The sequence below is a fragment of the Pelobates fuscus genome, chromosome 1 (assembly GCF_036172605.1).
Source record: "Pelobates fuscus isolate aPelFus1 chromosome 1, aPelFus1.pri, whole genome shotgun sequence".
Taxonomy (NCBI): domain Eukaryota; kingdom Metazoa; phylum Chordata; class Amphibia; order Anura; family Pelobatidae; genus Pelobates; species Pelobates fuscus.
In genome coordinates this window covers 56,104,763-56,127,707 of record NC_086317.1, presented here as the reverse complement: position 1 = coordinate 56,127,707, position 22,945 = coordinate 56,104,763, and the positions used below count along the sequence as shown (strand labels likewise).

The window sequence follows — 22,945 nt, the reverse complement described above, 5'->3', positions numbered from 1 at the left end:
TAAAATACAGAAAAAATAATATTAAGAATAATAAATTTGACAAAAGGTACTTTCAGTAAAAGATTAATAGCAGAATATATGACACAGTAATGTAATGTAAAACAGTTGTAAAAACAGTTGCATATTTAACAAATACGGAGCATGTCACTGCCTTACTCTTTTAACTGGAAAATCTGAATCAAGACATTTTAGTGAAAAATAAAAGGAATTGAGAATTAAGGATCAGATAGAATCAAAATAACAGAGTCTGATTCATACATAATTCATTCAACAGTCTCTCAGTGGGGTATGCTTCATTCATTCTCGTGGATTCTATGCAATAGATGAAATGCTTTCTGTACCCTTTATTATAGCTTAGAATACATGATCTATTCAATAGATTACTCTTCAAAATATGAAAAAAGGATCAGATTCATACAACATGCAATGTACAGATTTTTATTTTGACTCCTGCACTTTTTGTTCGGAGTAACAGTTAATTGTTTAATAAACAGATATATCCTATACAATATTTGTAACATAGCACAGTGGAAGCTATAAAAGTATTGAAAAACACATAAATAATGGGGGATTTCAACTGTATGTATAGTACTTTGCCTGCAGGAAAGGGCATCTGAAAGTAGTTTCATTTAATAGCTCTGCCTCTAAAACTTGACAAGGTGAGCTGGAGACATAATAACAAATAGTAAATGTTCTTGGCATATTCTAGTTACTATTTTCATGTAATAGAAACCATGCTTTTAAGAACTTTGGATATTCCTGTTCTTCATTTAAGAATGCTTTCTTCATAAAATATTGTATTATGATCAAATGTAGTGGATTCTGATAGAGTCAATAAATACATATTTAAAAATGCTCCCAGTGAGAAAAATATAAAAATTATTAATTAATTTCTGTTCTATAAAACAAATAACGGCTCTTGCATTGTCATGGGTGTAATGTACAGTGCACTTATTGTATTTAGAATTGAAGAGAATTTTACAAGGACGCTGCAGTCATAAGTTGCTTAAATCTAAATAGTTATTGTTTCTTGAAAATAAATGCTATATACCCTATTGCTCCTGTTATCCTCATATAGCATAGTTAGCATTAAAAGAGCTAGATTCTGTTTACAAAAAGAGATATCTCTAAAATCTATTTGTACAATGTTACATAGATGTTGTTGAGGTCCTAATGTTAGTTTTAATCTACTTGAATTGAATACTTGAATTGCCCTCACCTCCCCCACTAAGGGGGTGGAATTAGTTTAGAGTGGCTACCTGTCAGGACATACGTGGTTCTATATTGTCCTCTATCTCACTACACATAGGACAAAGTAAGATGTAAGACTATTTATTCCATCCCCTGAATACTTTGTAATGGAAGATGGAAGGCTATTCACCAGCCCTTTGTGGTTATTTGTGTGGGCTAATAGACCCGAGCATTATACTATTTTTTTTTAGAAAAAATAGCTTGCATGCGAGAGTCAATCTGCACATTGTTATATTCTGATTAGCACATTCTTGTTATATGTTAGTTATTTTTTGTCATCGTTCGCATGACAGGCAATGTTTTTTGCTACATTATATAACAGCAAATATTTGGGAAACAGCCCACAAGTGGTGGAAGGGGTAGGAACCATTCACTATGCAGTTATCTGGCTATATCAATTACAATACATGCTTGTCTTTTTTTTTTTTTAGTCAGTCTTTGTTATTAAGGTTTTTAAAAGAAAATTACAAGAAAAATTAGGTAAAAAGATACAGCAATCAGGGATTACAAATGTACACAAGGATACAAAGGTATTGAGAAATAAGGCACAACCATAATGATGGATCAGAGTCCAAAACAGATACCCAATGATAAAATAATGGGGAGAAACACTTCCCCATACTGTGGTGCATTCAATCTATGGACTCAACGAACATATTGTGTGCCCTATATCCAGGCATGGGGAATGAGTAATGCCTAAATTGGATAAGGAAGGCAAAGAGCTAGGAGCAACACTAGAGAGTAGGAAAGAAGGAGGAACTAAATGGGAAGCAGAGTGCTGGATGGATGGTTCAGTTTAGAGGGTTCATTCTGTGATACATTTTGCAACCGTGTGAGCCATGTTCTGTTGCACTTCTCAGCCCTGTTCTCTAGAGAAGCTGTTAGGGCCTCCATTTTTCAGATCTCCTCAACCTTGGCAATCCACTGACAAAGTGTTGGGCCCCCCTTTGCTCCATAGGTCAGGGACCAGGGATATAGGCACAATGAGCACATGTCTACTCCGAGATTCTTTGTCTCTTGACAAAGGTGTGATGGAGTAGCATCTCGACTGGCTGCAGCAACACAGCATTCCCACAATTTGCTTCATGGTTAAGAGAGTCAACTCCCAAATAGGGACCATACATGCATTTATGATGTCAAATTATTAGAAAATAATGTACATGTCAGAACAGAGCACATGTGCTAATTTTTCCAAATTAAAGCAGTATTGTATTTTTTTCACCAAGTAACTAATAGACTTCAAGTAAAACTGTAAAAATATGGTGAAACAGATGGCAGCTATTATTGTGTATATATATTAGCAATAAACACAGATATGAATTTTATTTATATACATTTTACTGTGAAATAAGGTAAATACTTAAATACTTAACTCTTCATATACTTGCTGCCTTAACACATTTCTGTGTCTGTTTATTTGTTTTTAAAAGGGATAATTCCAACAAAAACAAAAAGTAAAAATTACAGTTTCGGGCAAATGAACTTTTAGGGTGAATTTAGATGTTTGGCGAAAATGTCTGAATGAGAAATATTCAGCCATGTTTCTTTTACGTCATGATATGTCTATCACCTGAAATTAATTTTGAATTCCCTTTGAATTTAAGTCAGGTAATATGTGTGCTAGCTTATAATATAATACAATATCAAACAACAACACATTAATGTAATAGAAAATATAATATGCAGAAAAACATCAAACGTTCTCATAGTTTTTGGAGACCCTGCCACCAACCAAATCTGAATATATTTTAATATAATTTAATTCTATCCTATTATTATTTTGACAAAAAACTTCTTTTAAAACATAATCTTAGCACTAGTATATTTCTCATAAAACTATATATTTCATAATTACAAATGTTAAATAACTAATAATAATAATAATAATAATAATAATAACCTATAGTTAATTAGTATACAAATTAACAATATTTGGCAAAAATAACACCCACATTTAAAAAATGTGGTGTTTGATAACTATTTTTGGTGCATTTTTATTCCTTTCTTGTACAATTCGTAATTTTCTTCTAATCTACATTTTAACTTATTATAATATATATTAAAAATAAAAATGTTAAAAAATAAATGAATCTTGTCAGTAAATTTGATGTAATATAAGACAAATTAGACGGTATGCATAGAATCTTCAATCAGTTTTTGATGCTGGATGGTTCTTTGAATTATCTATTCATTCGAACTGAAAAGTCTCAAGCTGCTGAACATACAATACATGATCAGTTTGACACATTTATTAGATCTCAAAGCTTTCTTTCCTGAGCAATGCGTACAAAAATGTGGGGTAGGAGAGATACAAAGAAATTACTGAGATCAAAATACTTCTTTTTATGAATCTATGCTTTTAATAAAATAAAAACAATAAGCTACAAACTTAACACTAAACAAGTTTACTTGATGATATTTTATAGTGTAACTTGTTGTGTATTCTACATAGTATTGTTTTTAGAACAGGGTTCATAAGGGAATCATAGCTCCCCTATACCCTGGCTGATTTGGCAATATTCTAAATAAAAATTAAATTACCATGTAAATTCACTGGTTGTTCAGTGGGGATTATACTTGGTGGTTCATTGGGGGAAAACCATGGTCAGCATCTCCAGTGAGTGCAAAGTATAGTATGCTCTCCCTCAATGTCCAAAAACTTACTGTATGACTTATAGCTCAACAGCTGGGTTAACATGCATGCTGAGTCATTACTGAACCCTAGACTGCACTTTTAGAAAATGCACTCCCACAATGGATCACCAGGAATTAATTAGTAACCCTTTCTGGACCACCAGGAATCATATGCCACTCCCTGTAGTATGATAATGAGAATGGGGGCAAAAGAAACAACACCATCACACAACATATAACATCCAGCCACCACTCATATCACACACATCACACACAGCAGCCCCACATTACACTTTATGGGTTTACTAATGTGTAGATCTGTAGTACAGTCAATATGTGACTGTGAGTTGTATTCCCAAACAAGTGCTGTTATAAACTCATACACTCTGAAAAATACTAGTAGTTTTATTACACAGGAGCACTGTGATACACTCATATACATTGCATATCACTGTGTATTACTGTGTATTGTGTGCTTTAGTCCACAATAGAATCTTAAAAAGCTATTTATATAATGGAAATCCAGAGTGCCTGGGCAATACATCTCATTGTGTGCCATGTGTGAGTGTCAAGATGTTCCAAAGCAATAATCTCTGTGTCCTTCACAAAGATTATTGCAAGATGTGCAATAATTCAGCTGGTCTTTGATATTTGCAATTATTGCATAATACATCCCCTATTTTGAGTTTGGCACTCTGTGTGCCACCACGTGTATGATTTCTGGAGATGGCATTACTTGCATGTGCCTTTTGAAAAACTTTAAACATGAATTAATATATTTTTTTTCAGTAGTTTTTCTTCTCATCATGTGTCCATGAACTCAGGTTTGCAGAGCACATGGGTTATAGTTAGCTGTCACAAGTCTGATTTCCTGCAGGAACATACCTCCAGCCTCTTCCAACTGGATGGTTCACTAACTAATGCCCTCATTGCCCAGTCACAGAGTTTTGGTGTGTGGACTTCTCTAAGCAGTGACTTGTGACATATTCGTTTAATTTTCTAATAATTATTTTAAAGATGCTCTGGGAAGTGTTTACAATGTATGCTTTCTTATTAAAGAATCTGATTGGTGCTTCACCAGAACTATTTTGATAGCAACTTTGTTTTCAAGGTGTTATTTATACGATGTATGTATTTTCTGGACAATTTCATTTTAAATTGAAAAGACTTGTTTTGTGTCACTGCTTATTTAGGGATAGCAAACACAATGTACTGGGCACTAAAGGGTTTGAATAAGCACCATGTCAACCTCACAAACTAGGTCTTTATCAAGCTTAAAATTTTGCTTTTTCTGGGATACTTCCTTAAAACTGTCTTATTCAAAAACCGGCCCATTTCTTTGCTGTTTCTACATGACTAAAGAGGTAGTGCCAACCTCAGCACTGTTGCACCTTGGTTGCTTGGTTTTTAAATGTGCAGTTCCTGTTCCTGTCTGTATGGTAACAATATCTGTTTATTTAGGAATATCATAGCAACATACATGAATTATTATAGAACCAACAAATGTATGTTTTTTTGTTTAATTAACTTTTGTGTCAAAACAAAAATTCATTGCAACTTCACAGTTTTAGATAGATATTTCCCCATTAGATCCATTTCAAGGTTGAAACACTGCATGATATGGAAGCATCTAAGAGTATGAATATTTGCTCAGGGCACTTGAATATACTTATAATATTTTTTTAAGGAAACCAGGATTTTCATACATTTGAGGAGGTTAAACAGCAGCTGAATAGTTTATTGTTGGCATGCAAAATGCACATTATCTGTGATGAGTTTTGTGTTGTCTCCTTTGATAATTACAGTACTTTAATTGACAGTGCCAACATGAAAAGAACTTCAAATGTGCGCACATCTCCGAATTGGGAACTTGTTATTTGCATTGATCAGCATTTCCCTGTCTAAGGATAGATTCTGTTAAAAGAGGTAAACTAGTCACTAGTAACTGAAATGCAATTTTCACATACATGTCAACCATAATGAAGAGAAGAGCCTGGGTAGCTGGAAATTAAAAAAAAATATTAAATGCATGACCACATTTAGGCTGTGAATAAACATCTATTAATGCATTGAAAATTACAAATGTCCTATATTAGGTCCTTAGTGTAACTCATGAAAGTACAGCAAGGTTATTTTTTATGAGACTCATGTTAAGGAATATGTAAAACCTAAGATATAGACACACATATTTTCATTACATACTGTATTATGTCTTTCTGCCAGTGTTATCATCATGCCAAGGCAGTCAAATCCTGTATAAAAAAATATTGTATTTGATTCGTGTTTTGCATTATTAAGTTCAGAAAAAAAAAGCTTTAAAGCTTTTTAACTTAGTAGTAGAACAAGTCCAGAATCAGAAGTACTGAACAGAATTATCTCTCTATTTTTAGATGGACAACCATCACTTTTTGCAAGTTGAGCCCTTAACATAATTCAGCAGTACATAAGTTGACAACACATTGTATCCAGAATGCAAGATAAAACTATCCCAAGCATATGAGGCAGTCTGAATGAAAGAAAGATAGAGGAATTATACAATGAAAAGTCCACCAAGCAGACAAAACCACAAATCATACAAAAAAACCCCGACAAAAAACAGTCATTTATAGTACTCAAGATAATAAAAAGGAACCTAATGTTAGATAATAGTTGCATGATATTCACTGATATTCACTTTGATATTCACTTTGATTTTGTTGGTCAAAAATATGTAACAACTCAAGTTTGTTTAATTATAAACTAAAATGCATTAATTAGAAACACTTAAATTTCCAATTATTGAGATTGTTGTTAAAAAAAAGTAATACGCATTTTTGCATTTAAATAGTGTAATTCCCCAGTTGAACTCAGTATGACTTTGCAATTGGACAGATACATCCTAGGACCAGATGAAGTTCAACCTCTCTGCAATACTCACTGAGACTTTTGAGGAGCTTGTATTTGACTAAATGCAGTCCCTACCAGGCTACTGTGTAGGAGTAGAGTAGAGCAGACTTAAATGATATTTCGGGATTGTGCAGCCTAAGTATGGAACTTGTAGCATCATGGCTCATTTTGGTTAAGATTAAAATTTCTTACTTGTTATATTTTTAATTTTGGCTAATTACAGTTTTTACACTTAAAAAAAGCTCTAGTATAAATTAGAAACTTTTACAGAAAATTGGATTCTGCTGTACAGAGTTACCATCCTGAGATATGCAACAAATGAAATTATTATAAAAACAACCAAACAACAATACAAGTTATATTTAACCAAATGCTAAACCAAAAAAGATAATTTAACAATCAGGGGTTCCTGACAAATAAGCATTGTGACAAATCCATCTGTATAGACTTATATTGCTGGTTCGTCTGTTTGCCTTGATTTCGTGGATTTCCTGTCCGTATGCCCCTGTTCGTATGTTTCCCCTAATACCGATTGAAACTACCGAACAAACGGCCACCCAGGAGAGGAGTGTGCTGCTTGTTAACTCATTGACCACAATTAGAACGTTGCGGTTAACCGCAGACACCTCTCCATTCCATTCATACGGGTGGTCGTCGTTCGTATGCCGACCACGAGGCGGCGGCCATTTCGGGACACGAGGAGAATCAGCGGTGTTCGGTGCAAATCCTATGGAACTAAAAACGGATACTTTATCTACCGAACACCGCTGGAAGCTGCCGCCCGCCTTCTATTTCATCGAGGCATATGAACACCGGTCAGTTCGGGAGTTTCTATCATTCGTATGGACTTTACCCAGGTAGCCGTCCCATGGAGTCATTCGTATACTGAAGGACTGGTGAAAGACTTTGACTCCATGGCGATTGAACTATGTACATCGGATCTGAGCGCTATTCGGTAGGAAAATGCCCTCAGATCCAGGCTATCTGGGGATACGTTACACGAACCATATGCAATCGGTATTTCTGAATTGATGTATTTTAATGTATTTTTCTTATTATGTTTTAAAATGGTGTTTGTATCTATCCTGGGAGATAATTGGGTTTCTTCCTAATTATCTCCGGGATAGAGAAGAAGGATTTATGGGTAAAATGGGAAGGGCTTATATTGAGGCCACTGCGATTGGCTACTGTCTAATATATTGTACAGTCTTCCACAAGGTCCCCTAGGGGAGTGTCCACCTTGTGGAGACCTGCATAAATACCGGGCAGGTAGCCCCCATTAAACACATTCCTGTTTGACCTTCAAGACGGAGCTTGGTCTTGTTTGTGGAGGGATTTACTATTGGGACAGCGTTTTCGTTTATTTCTAGCTGTGAAAGTATTTCGGATGGATTGCTGATCGGGAGTTGCCATGTTCGTATGCTCCGTTCGGGAGTTTGCAGATCGGCTGGACTAAAACTGCATTTCTGGAGAAAGGGGATTATCTACTAAGCGGCGGCTTCACTCCCCTGGCGGTGAGTGTCGTAACAAGCATTGAAGCTCAAATTAATATAATAATTAAGGGGTGGCTGCATAGGTATCCCTACTTCTTCCATCATTCTGAAACCTATGGTAAGTTGGTTTATATACTGTATATTGTATACTATATTTGCAAGGTTAACCCTAAAATTTAATTATTTATATAAATATTACAGTGTATACTCTAAAACTTAATTTATATGTGATAAAATTGGACCATTTATTGCCACAATGTATACTATCAAATTGGATAGCATTTTGCTATAATGTATGCTGCAATTCTAGATAATTTACGATAAAGCAATTAGCTATAACCAAAGCTTTAAAGTTGGAATAATTCGAGCTACAATGCCTTTTCTTCATATTCATAATTTAAAGAATGTATTACACAATGTACAATCTAAACCTGGATCAATTTTAGCTGTAACGTTTGCTCTACACCTGGGTGATTTACAGTGTAACTTCAATTTATTCTCAAAATGTTTAGATTCAGTTTATGGATCATTTATCTCCGCAATATATACTCTAAACACAGATCTTTTATCACTACAATGTATACCTCCAAGCCTGGATAATTTATATCTACAATTTGTATTCTAAACTGGGAAAATGTATTCTCCAAACCTGAATGATTTATAATAGGACTAAAATGTATACCCTGAACCTCAATCTTTTATAGTTACAGACTGTGCTTTAAACTTGGATCATTTATAGTTGCAATGTATTCACTACACTCTGGTTATTTATGGCTAAGATGTATGCTTTACATCCGGATAATTCATAATACAGCTTTAATATATACTTTGAATCATGTTATATTATTGCTCTATTGTATACCCCAGGACTGAATAGGTCATATCTGCAATATATGCCACTAATCTTAACATTTATATCTCCAGAGTTTGCTCTAACCCTGAGTTATTTTATAAATCAGACAAATATCATACCTTCCAGTGAACATTGTGAAGACTTTGAAAAATGTCATGCAGTAACTTGCTACATTAAAATGGATGTTGCTTTCCTATAATGCTATTATATTTGTCTCATATTCTCGCTCCCCAATTCAATGCACTGAATGCACTGAATATTGAATCAGCACACCACCACAGCTTTTTCTTATATAATAGAGCTGTATTCCAAAAAAAATCCACAGAGATATATTTTTTACAGGATTTGCATTTTTTTTTTTAAATCTTTTTCATGGATTACATATGTGCTGAATGGCTCATATAATGGATCACATTTTAAAACTTTATTTTGATAGAAGGGATTCCATAGACATTTCACAAAATTACTTATTTCTGTTAAATATGCAAGCTTTGTTGGAATCTTTACAACAGTGACATATTTACAATATAACGTATCATTTTAATATATTTTTTAGTGTTTCGAGAATGTTAATTTGAGTGGGATACCTGCTTGTCAGTGATATATCTATAGAGAATGACGAGGATGCAGTTATGACCGGATGCTAAACTTTCAATGGCCATTAATGTATGGATCTCTTTTCTGTTTCCTGTCTGTTGTGTTCAAATTAAGAGAATCAAGATACAATTAATTGCCATTTTCTGACGTCCTCACAGAATATATACCAAGTAGTTTTGCTAGTGAATTGGTTTGATTTACTACCATACAAAGAAACACAGTTTTGGCCATCATTAGCTTGTTCAAGCTGTAGATACCTTCAGTAGGGTTTTATGAAAAAGATGTATCTTCCGATAAAAATATGTACACTAAGAAATACTGTGAGTTTTACGCATAATGCAATAGTCTAGTGACTCATATTAACATTGACATCTAGGTTGAAAAAAATAAAGTTCATCAAGTTCAACCGTCCACAAATCTTATTCTCTAGTTGATAAAAAAAAAGCATGTTTGAAGCCATTTCCAAATGTGTTACAAACAGGGGAAAAATACTCCTTGATTCCAAAGCAGCAATAAGATGGGCCCTTGGATCAACTTGCTGTTACACATACATTAATTATTATACCCTATAATATTCAGTTTTTCAAAAAAGTATTTTTATTTTATAAAGCCTCTATAGAATTTGATTAAAATAACCTCGTTAGGCAAAGAATTTGACATCCTAATTGTTCTCACTGTGAAGAACTATAATAATTTCCTTTATCCTTAAAGGATGATCTCTTGTTCTGTGTACAGTCCTGTTAATGAAAAGATTGACAGCTGTTTGTATGGACCCTGTATATATTTCTATAATTCTATCACATCCCTCTTGAGTTGCCTTTTCTTTTTTAAGTAAATCATTTACATTTTTCTAGTCTTTGTTCATAACTGAAACTGTCCATTCTCTTTATTAATTGTGTAGCCCATCTTTGCATATGTAATATCCTTTTTATTGTTAAAACGCGTACCCAAAAATTGCGCCACATAATGAAGATGCAGTCTTACCATGGATTTATAAAGGGGCAAAATAATTGCTTCATTACATGTGTTTATAGTGCCCTACTGACATTTGCAACTGCTGAATGGCACGGCACATTGTTGCATGTCTGTTTCTGCAATTATTCCTAAATCATTATTTCTAAGTCCTTCCCCATCACGTATCCCCAAATCAACCCCCATTGAGGTTATACGTTGTCTGTGAGGTGCTTATTCCGAAAATACAAAACGTTGCTCTTAGTTATGAATAAGAATGTACCTGATAAGTGTGTTGGGAGCTCAAGTCACATTAAGTTAGTATTATTCTGCAAAAAGAGCAACATCAGGTAGATAAGGTAAATAGGGAGAGTAATAAAACAGTTGAGGAATAAACACACACAAATCTATATTTAAAACTGAAATCAAGAAAATTGAAAAGAATGGTGTTCTAGGTAATCCGTTTTTCTTATGTGTTTTGTTCCAACATATTTTAAATATACGTACGTATTGTTTATTGTTTGTTTTGTTTTTGTTTTGTTTTAGTATTTTCAGAAAAGATAGCTTGCATAAAATCATGGATATGTAAAATGAGTGTTCTAAATCTTATAACTTAAATTATTGGCAGAGATATTAATCATTGTGAGACTGTTTTTTTTTCTTTTAAATTGATCTGGTTCTCTTCAGTGCATTGTTAACATTTCTCATTCACGGATTCTTAGTGGTACAAATGATCTATGTAAGAAAAAAGTACAATATATTTGAATTTCACCAAGGCAACTAAATTTTACATCTGAACTGAAAAAGTAATTTCCTTTATTCCCTGCAGAGAGTAATAAGACCCTGAATCAAGGGTCCAATGTAAGTACTAACTCAAGTTTCAAATTAAATAAATGTGATAAAGCTTTCATCTGGCTGTTGATCAAATGTGCAAAGGCACTGATTTCGAAAGACATATTACAATGTGTCTCTTGTATAAGTCCCTAATGCAGAATCATCAATTACCTACATTTGGGATTACTTGACTAAGGCAGACAGAAATGTTACTCACTTCTTAAGTGCTGCCCACTGGGAGAATACGAGATATGTTCTAATCTTGAGGTTGTTAAACTTGGCATTAAGAAATAATGGATCCATGTTTATTTTACAAAATGACGGTTATACTGAAACTATTCAAATATAGTTTCAATTGTATGGCCATTTGAATCATGCTTCGTTATAATGGGAGCTATCACATTTGATGAAAATGTGATGGATGTAAGAATTTCAGACTAACTGGATGTTTTTACATGATGCTCTTGAAACTCAGTTAAGGTGCTTAGTTTTATGTGTTGTTATTTTTTAACTCAGATATGTAGTATATTGCACTTTATAAATAATATTATTTATGGCGTCACATAATAAAATATAATTGCAACAATGTAGCTACTTGTGAAATATACTATAATAAAAAATTAAGAATTTATGGGATAATTTTAATGCTTTGAGGAATTACAATTTAGCAGTTATTGCAATAAGCTATACAAATATTAAAGCCAGCCAGTCAAGCCAATAAATAAATGAGATGTGTGAGAAATATCAAATACATGAAAATGAGATTTACTATAAAGGATGGGGGTTGTGGAGAAGAATGTTTCAATAAAAATGTGTTTGTATGCAAGTCTGAAATGCAACTAAACATAATATTTTTTTTATGTTTTTGTCTTTGATTCTAGTATATCAGAAACACGTCATGAGTAAATAAGAACAAAGTAGAGTCAGTTCAATTAATTTTAAACTAGAGCCAGTAATCATAATTTAAATATTGAATAATTTTTGAGATACAGCACTTAAACAATAAAAAAAGTTAAAATTATATTAATTTATGACTATGCTTCAGAAAACTGTATTATACCACTATGTAGCATTTTCTACACGTTTATCCAATTCTTCAGACCTAGAACAAACAACATCTATTTAATAATAGCAAACACAGAATTATTGTTTCTACTTACCCACCACATGGTAATTCCAATTATTCTGAAATTAGGTAACAATAAGGTATATATTTGCATATGTTTTAATGGTTAGAAAGTATTTGATCCAGGAGACAATGTAATAGTGCAACATGTTCAGTAATAATAGGGCTTTAGCACGTTTACAATTAAAAAGTTCATAGTAATCCAGACCTGCTTTTTGGCTCTGGTGAATGAAGTGTTTAGACCTAAAGTTATGGCTGCTTCCCTTCATTTTCATGTTGTCTGATAAAGCATCAAACAACTGTTAGGTACATATAAAAAGAAGAAGAAAACAAGTATAGCATAATTTATTTACTAATAATCTAATGATTTTTTTTTTAGATGGTATATTATTTAATAACAGCTATAGTAGAGTGGGAAATATTGGCCAGATTGGGGAGCCCCACCAATGCCAAATGGGAAATTAAAGATGACAGCATGTTGAAGTAAATTACATTTTTATATTACAAACAAAAACTCTAAAGGACTAAAACGTAAACTATATATGCATATATAAGGACATGGGGACATGGTGACATGAATATTGCTTTCATGAACATCACTGTCAGAGTCATTTAGGCAAAAGGTCTACAAGGAAAGGACAATATCTAAAAAAAAAAATATGTCCTAAAAGCACCAGGGGAAAGGCTCCTACAATACAAAGAAAAGGAAAACAAGTTATGTGACTAAATAGTTATGCAACTATTTAATAGATTCTTTCAGTAATTATATCCCATTCAGTAATTATCACACAAAGTCATAAGTTCTGCATTATACTGAGTCATGAAGTCAAAAAGTGCATGATCATTTGATGGACTTGATATCAGTGTTTATGTTTGGTCCTACCTAACTTTTGATCCAAATGGACTGCTCATAGCTTCAGCATCAATTTTACATATTGTACTTGATGTTGTTAATACAGCACATTACACATCATATCATAAAGTGGTTTAGCGACACAATAGGAAAAAGCAATGTGGCAGCGATAAGAAGATGTAAATAAATATGATATGTGTGTACAATTAAGCTGTAAATGTGTTGTGTAAATATGAGTTTTATTGGAAAGATAGGTGCACAGCATTGTCGTCAGCAACATAATTAGAAGAACAAAAATGAAATTGTATACACAATGAACATGTATCACAACATATAATATAGATTAGAGATGGCTTTTACTAAACATTCCGTACTGGAGCCGAATTGCTCTGTGCAATTTGGTCCTTTCCAACATCACCATAGCTGTGTTTAGGGTAATCTCAAACAGTTCTATGACTGTATTCTGTTAATTTCCACAGTCTGTGATAATGAAAATATAAACTGTTACTCTGTCCAATTTTATCAGATATTATTACATATTCTTGCATTTATATTGCAATAATATTTGAAGTATTTAACTGTAGTTATGCTTAGCATACCTGTTGATGTACAACATTAAAATTGTTTTAACACACTTTAGATTTCAGTTTTCTATATTACAACTTTGCACTGAAGGAAGATATAACATTCTTATTTACATGTAAAGCTAAAATATTTTTTGTAGCTAAGATTGTATTTAATTAAACAGTATTTCATAGATTTTATTTTAAAGTGGATTGAATCATTTTCCAGAGTTTTGATTTATCGCTGCCCTGTTGGTTAATCTTTCGAGTAATACTTATAATGCATTTTTTCTATCTCTAATCTTTTACAAAACTGTACTCCATTTCTGCTTTCAACACTATTTTCTTTAAAGACTGCTGAACTCGATAAGCAAGCCTCAAAAACAAGTACTGCATAAAATAATATTTACGAAAAATACATGTTTTGACATTCTGTACTGAGTACTGGTACCACATGTAAAATAATTTTATATAGAACAGAAAAGAACGCTGGAAACTCCATTAAACTTTCTTGTGCAATAATACAATATAGGTTCCTTGAAAGACCTCAGTGGTATTTCATTATTGCAATTGATAATATTAAGAAGAAACAATCTAATCAGTACAAAAAATATATAGCATGGCTTTGATATAAGTAGCTGAAAAAGCAGGCAATAAATTGAAGTGGGCTAGGAACTTGTACCATAATCATAAATGGACCAGGTGTGGGCCATCTCCACAGTCATTTTAGTTATTGAACCATAGTGTGTCTTATTCTTCTCAACTCAAACAAGCATAATTGTGTACTAAGTGAGTATGGAGTGGACAGTCCCATGGCCCTAAATGGCTATCTCCTCACACACCTCACACTAATCCTTGTAGCTATGTATCCTCAAGAAAAAATCTGTTTATATTTCCTGCCAACTTTAAAACAATTCTTCAACAGGAGCTTTGGTAAATATGCACACTATTTGTTCTGTAATTTAAATTTCATTAAAGCAAACACTGACACATAACACATTTCATTAAAAAGTCTTTTTCGATGCTCATCAATCCTATCAACAGACGTTTATCATCTCCCGGACATTCTTGACATATATAGCAGATGGTGAATGAGTTTATAGGAATCAATCTTAACATAATAACTTTGTAATACTAGAGTAAATATGCTAAATCAAGTAGGTGGGTTTTAATGGAGTTTGTTTCTATTGATTAACAATTCAGAATAGGAGAATACGACAGCACTGAAATAGGAAACATTATTATGTGTCAAACACTGCATATTGCATGGTGGAGAATGATTATGGTAAACAATAAATGACAAGCCTGGTTATTTAGAAATATTTTCTTTATAAAGTAATCAGCCGTGGAATTAATCATTTTAACTGTTATGCTATAAATATATACTATACGCTTGTAAGGTGGTAGTTTTACATACTTTCTGCATTAATTCTGTAGAGGTAATTTTATATTTCAAACTTGCCAAAATAGATTGGGAAATCTTCAAGATGGCAACGTATTAGAGGTATGTTTGCCTAAGTTAGGCTAAGTAGGATATGACTTGAGAAATGGTCAATCTTCTTGTGCGATGATCTGATATAGTCTTTGCGGGTTATTAAAATTTATCAAATTTTATGTTTTAGTCTAAAATATAGCTGACTGAGCATTTTTGCAGTCCAGGTATTTGGGCTTGAAATTTGAAATTGACCTTACGTTTATCCTTATTTGACTTTATATTCCCTTCCTTCCTTCCTTTGTTATATAGGCTGCCTGTTATTTTCATTGACAGCTTGCTTGTGCTTTTAAATCCCATTTTGCACAGAATGACATGACGCTGTGCAATTAAAAACAGACTGCGTGGTCTGTTCATCTATGTACATTAAAAAAAAAAAGATTCAATAACATAAATGTATAGATTCAAAAAGATGCACTTATAGTAAATAAAAAAATAATAACAATATAAAATAGATTTAAGAGCAGAGTGTATGTTTATTTTTTTAGATCACAAAATGTTTTTGATTTAATACTATATTGGAAATAATATTTTTGCTATTGCTGTTATAATGTGATTTCAATGTGTGTCTTGTTATAAAACAGAAGCTAGGTACATACATAGATGTACCAAATGGTGTGCTAAGGGAACCTTATCGGGGAGGGGGGGGGAGGGGGAGGATAACCCACAAAAGTAAGTAGCATAAAGGGACCTTTTTGTGTCTTATCTACCTTTGAGTTAATTGAGACACTTCTGTATTCTTTTTGTGTCTCGTTATGCAGCAATAGTTCTAAAGTAATGCTTTTGTAATTCTAAAGTGAATGCATGTGGCAAGAGTTTATTTTATTTAGTTTGGACAGGTAGAATTGTATTTAAAAATAACATTAAACTAAAAATACAGGAATATTATTGAGGAGTGATTATAGACTTAGTTATTTATGATATCGTGGACATTGGTTTAGTTACATTAAATTATACTTTTTATAGGAAAGAAAACAAAGTGAAACACATGTCAAAGTTTTCCTATCCAATTTATTTTCTCAGAGAAGATGATTTTGATGGGCTGTTTTCTATTACCTCAGTAGCAGATTTTAGCCAGGAACAAAATCTATACTTCTTTTCTGAAATGCTTTTGAATCATTTTAAATTTCATGCTATCTATGTCATACCAGGATGACTGGTTATCCGATTTTATTCAGGTATATATATATTTTGTGTTCAAAACTAGCATTTTTTTGTAAAGTGTTGTTCATCTCTGTTAACGCACTTTGCTTAAGAAAATAATTTATCCACATGTTTAAAATGTGATTTGAGTTTAAAGAAACACTCTAGCAGAAAACATGAAGTAGTTGTTTTGGTGCATACACCCTATCACTGCAGCCTGATAATTGTAAACATTGTTGTTTCTGAGAAACATGCAAGATGATTCTTCTTCTTATTATTTTATTATTTATATAGCGCCAGAAGAATTCCATAGCGTTGCACAATGGGTGGACGAACAGACACGTAGTTGTAACCAGACAAATGGGCGCACAAGAACAGATGGGTTGAGGACCCTGCTCAATGAGCTTACATGCTAGAGGGAGCGGTATAAGTAGGGGTAATAAAATAGATTGCTAGAAAAGTATTCACTGGGAACTTAGTAGGTTATTTTTGACAGTTGCAGGAGAGGAGTCATGGGGGAGGGATGGTTCTTATCAGGTCCCCAATGATTCTCTATGAAAAGCAAAGGACAGGTCCAGAGATCATCCATATTTATCAGGATGATTTCAAAACAAGATTTGCAGCTACCTGATGGAAATTGTATGGCACTGGATAAATGGTTAGTGAAAACAGTATTGTTTTATTTTACAAGGATCCACAATTTCAAATCAAAATATACTAAGAAAGTAAATAAGTACTTCAAAGCTGAATTTATTTTTAATGTTAAAGTGTTCCTTTGAATGTAATTTGCCAAATGTATTTATTTCATAATTTACATTGAACTATCAAGCTTTTTAAAGATTTGCATTGGCAATCATGACTGATCGTTTGCAGAATGAAAGACAAAAAGTCTATTTTTGATGTTACAATGAATAGCTTCACTTGAGAAAAAGTGAGTGAGGCTCTTCTGCCTGATCTTTTCTACTTTCTTTGAGATTTGTACTCACTATTTCCCTTTAAACCTGTTTTCTCCATATGTATCCAACATACAACTTTCTCCCTGGTTACAGTCAGTAAATATATTTTTTTCCTTCTTCAGAACTCCATCTTCTTTTGCAAGCTGTGTTGGTTTCTTTTATAAGTGAGCACCTGGCTCACTTGCTTTTATCATTTATACTTATCTTGAAAACCTTTTGAATTTCCAAACCATTTTCTTATACTCAAATGTATCTCTCCATTATTTAACCTTCCTTTAAAATTCATGTCACTAACTTGCTTTATGCCTTCTCTTCAAGACTTCAGAAACTTAACTTCATTAAAACTAAACTAACCACATTTACTCCTTCCAGCATTAACCAAAAGTCCCAGACTTAACTTTATCGCAAATTATCCACGCACAAACTAACTGTATTTTGTTTGGTTTGGCTCTTTTTTTTACTTACATTCAATTCTTTAATCAGACTTACCAGCTCTATCTTAAAAAATATTGATCATATCCATCCGCTACTCAAAACATAATAAAAACATTTTCAATTCTCAAGAATTTTTATGTTAGTTCAATAAAAGCTAAACATTTTATTAAGATACTACCATCATGACACTATCACTATGAACAAAAAATATCTTTATTAGAAAAACATCTAGATTTACCATTGCTAAGATAAAAATATATATTTTTTTACTCTTGTTTCATGATTTTTGCAAGTTGTCTCTCCACGTACTTTAGTAAAAAGATTTTTTTTTTTATTGAAGTTTATTAATTTTGTAGCATACCAAAAAAGGGGTACAGAAGGGAAGAAGTGGAAAAATAAAAAAACAAAAAAAACAAGTTACATCCAGGGAGATAGCTTACATCGAGATAATATCAGTCATACATCCCATGTTGTACACGACTGTTAGCACAAGAAGTTTGGTTGTGCATTCTACGGTCTGCCTAGGTTATTTCCGATTGTTTTCTTCCAGGGAGAGCCCCTTTAGTTGCGGACTGCACAGAGGTTATTACACAAACTGGGGCTAAATATATGCATAGGTCATTTTGGTATTAGTAACCGGCATTATTCACTCTGGGGGGGTAGGGGTACAGAATGAAAGAAGGTAAGGGAGGGGACATGCATACACAACAAAAACAACCCAAACAACACCAGCATCCATGATCTGACCAAAACTCTAAAAAGGTCCATTCACGTAATCTACTCAAGGCTGCCAACAAGTGTCAAAAGTAGTTCGCTGTGAAGCCGTCGGAAGAGACATGCGTTCAAATGTATATTACAAGTTAATTTTATCACGTAGGTGAGTTTTAGTGGGGCATATTATCTGTTTCCAAAGGGTTGCGATAAGGTTCCTGACCGCCAGAATAAATATCTATGTGTCTTAGGCATGTGCGTAGGAAAGAGGAGAAATAGGCATAGTTTTGCCTAGATAGGTGGTTCAACTATGTGAGTAGCTGCCAGGATTTCCTGTAGATAACCCCATAAGGGTTGAATGTCTGCACAATTCCACCAAATGTGTGTCATGTTGCCCTCCTCCACTCCGCATGTCCAGCATAGCTGGGACACATTCATGTAGATTTTGTTTAGCCTGTGTGGCATGAGATACCACCTGTATATAAGCTTTCTATGGGCTTATACATGGGAATAGCAGCTCATTATACTTTTGATGGCATTAATTGAGGCTAACCATTGTTGCGCCATGAGTGTCTCATTACCCTCTGTTACCCATTGAGTTTGAAAGGTAGGGCAAGATTCCTTAGTTTTTAAAAGCTATAAATATAAAATTCAGCAATATACAGAATAGAAAAAGAAAGGTAACCTGTGAAATTGTGCATAATATTGACTAATCATTTAAATTGGATTTATGTATATTTTAGAATGCATAAAATGTTCTTTAAAAATCTTTACATTAAGAATACAACCTCCTTTTTATAGAAACAATTAAATAGAATCTAATTATCTGTAAAACAAATTATTCAAATAGTGAACAGGCTAAAAAGAGTATTTAGCCATTTGTTTTTGTATAATTAATTTCAAATAATACTTAACTTTTTAGTGTTTAACAGATGTTTTCATTCATGTTAAGTTCGTCTTTATTTCCATAAGTATAGGCATTTATGTCTAAAATCATAAATTGCAATCACTGAAGCAAAGTATAATGCTACTTTTTGGTACAAATTGTGACTTGTGTGAAGGTTGTTTCTGAGGCCATATATTTGTATCTCAACTGTATTACAATTGCCTCTGGTTGCCTTCAGGCATTTTTACATTTCTCCTATCCCAAATGAATTTGCTAGCATAATCAAATTAGATATTACATTTGTGTTTATTAGTCTACTTTGCTTTACTTTTTTTAAAAAATGTCTTAATGAAGATTAGAAATTCAATATTGTTCCCAATGGTCAACACAAGCCTTTGCATGACAGCACATAATACACAAAGTAAAATATGCATGAAAGGTATTTTTGACAAGAATATTTGTGTAACGTCAACCTAGCCTCCTGATGCCTATGCAACTTCCAAAGGTAATATATGTCTAGAACATCCTGATCAGGATTTGTTGGTTATTGTCTGCGTACAGATACATATGAATATCAAAACTTGGCAAAGTTGTGTTTCAAGTAGTTTTTTCTTTTCTTTTTTTTTAACTCATGCTCAAAAACTTTTTATTTAGTTTGAGAAGCACTGTGCATTTTAAAATTGTTCTAAAGGATATTTCAGATTTGTTTGTAACTGTTCAACGTCTATTTATGAAAGTCTAGATTGTATTGTGGTTTTCTTTGAATTAGGTATATCCCAGCTCGCATACAAAAATGGCCTGACATATTTTCATCCCCAAAGTCACTTTCACTATATTTTATATCCGCTGAAATGATATATTTTTGGTACTTTTATCAGAATGATGTTCTATATCTTGTCTATGATTGCTCCTTCCATGTAAAGTCTTTTTTTTGCCAATATCTCATTTCATGCTTTGTCTTGCTTTAATATTTTCCTATTTTTTTCTATAAACACTATAATCAAAAGGCTGAATCAATTCCTGTAGATCAGTTTTTCTCTTTCCAATCTTCTAGGTATACACAAAAGTCTATGACTTATGGATATTGTTGTTTAAATTGTTATTTTAATTAGGAATTTGTATTTAAAAATAACATATAGCGATCTTCGGAATGGCAATTATTTGTCTAAGAGCCAACAATTCAAGTTAAAGTAAAACTAGGGATTTAAAAAACAAAAAACTACCAGTACTTTATTATTGTATATTTGGAGTACAATAAAAATAATGAAATAATGTCATTTTGGAGCTATGTTTACTTAGCACCATAACACAAAGATTACAACTTCACTTGGCAAATTGTAAATGCCTTTCCTTGCTTTTTTAACTCACATGAAAATAATTATCTGAAACATATTGCATACAAAATTGAAAGTGAAGTGTTAGAATCCTTACAATCACAATTTTGTCTAACCAACTTTTGAATAAATGTTGTTTAAAAAATAACTTAAAGTCAGTTAAGATTGCCGTTAGACATCAACCTGGTTGTACATTGATGTGGATATCTGTTACATATGTGGATCTATGTCTTATCCTAATGTGAACTTCTTTTCACCTGTGTTCTGATAAAATATTGATGAATAAAAATTGCCATTAGATACATTTTTTCTAGCAGTAGTATAAAGTATAAAGATGAATCGGCTAGATGCAAGATGTCACCAACCATCAAGCAGTTTAGTCTGTGACCATTTGGTTTCAATCACCTAATGTTAAAATATAACCATTATTTTATTTTAGCTAATCAATCAAAAATAGCTATTTCAATAATTTACTTTTGTTCAGTGATTGTGTGAGTGCCTGATGTGAGTATTGGCATTTATGGTCTAAGGTAGTAGTTCCCAATGTGATTAAGCCTGATGTGAGTATTGGCATTTATAGTCTAAGGTAGTAGTTCCCAACCAAGTCCTTAAGTACCCCTACCAGTCCATGATTTAAGGATTTTCTTTTACTTTTCTAAACACACCTTAGACACAACTGGGTAATCCCTAAATCCTGGACTGTTAGGGGGTACTTGAGGACTGGGTTGGAAACCACTGGTCTAAGGCATCTTGACGTCAAGCACCCATTTAGTCTAAGAGCCTCTTGACACTCAACATACTATACAATCCTCCCTATACCCTTGTAATGTCATAATATATGGTACACATTCATAGTATGGCAATGTACCCTGCATCTAATATTGTGATATTACAGTGGTGGTAATGATGAGTTAATAATGCTAGGTAACATTACATGATGTAGTGCACATTATTACCAGGTGCTGTAATGACACTGAGTATGGCATACCCTGTTTTATTACAGCAATGGGTAATAATGCATACTACATAGTATAATGTTACCCAGCATTACTAATGGCAGTCTAATGGTATTGCACTCTTTTTGATGTGTCACTATAATGGGCTTAAAATATTGAATACATGTATTTTTTTAGTTACATTAAGATACAGTTTTGAAACTTTTTTCTATCAGTATTTTTCAGGCACTGCCTAATTAAAAATATTTTTTTATCCGAGCAAGAAAGTAATAATCAAAAAAAACATACAAAAATAATCTAAAATCTTAAAGCCCAATCCATTGAGTTCCCTTCGCATTGTGCGTGTGGAAATTCTCTTACTTTTACTATTAAACATAGCCATGAGTTTTACTGTTTTTTTTTTTATACGATTTGATTTTACTAAATGTTTAAGTGATAGCCGATCGTGATCAATCAGGATATTTGTCCAACCACATTTCTTCCTCAAAGAAATCCTTCCAGTTTTTAATAACGTGTTGGACAGTTCTTAACCCAATTTCTGAACCTAATTTTAGTAGTTTCTGCAATCACCTTAGATGTTTTCTCTGCTTGATGAATGCCAATGATTTGACCCTTCTCAAACAGACTAACATTTATTCCATGACCACGCAATGTCTTTCGACATGGTTGTTTAAGAAATGAGAATCTACTCATTGCATCCATTGGGGTTAAATAACCTGTTGCCAGCTGAAAGATATTCGCCCATGCAGTAACTATCCAACAGGAGGCTCCTTGCCTATGTGCTTAGTTAAATCCAGGTGGCAATGTTTTTATGGACAGGCAGTGTATGTTACAATGTAAAGAACAAGAAAAACTACCAGAAAATAATGGACAACATAAGTATTATAATCACAATAATGATTAGTTGGAATGTTTATGCTGTATATTTATATGTATAAGTCTTGGCCACTAATTGGACATGTTGTTTATCTAAATAGACAAATGTGTACAT

General features: G+C 32.9%; 1 protein-coding gene across 3 annotated transcripts in view; it reads right to left on the bottom strand.

The window, feature by feature from the left end:
* The window catches only part of CADM2 (cell adhesion molecule 2), a 1,213,566-nt gene that overhangs the window by 8,485 nt on the left and 1,182,136 nt on the right, over window positions 1–22,945 (bottom strand). The gene's annotated exons all lie outside the window — the stretch shown is intronic.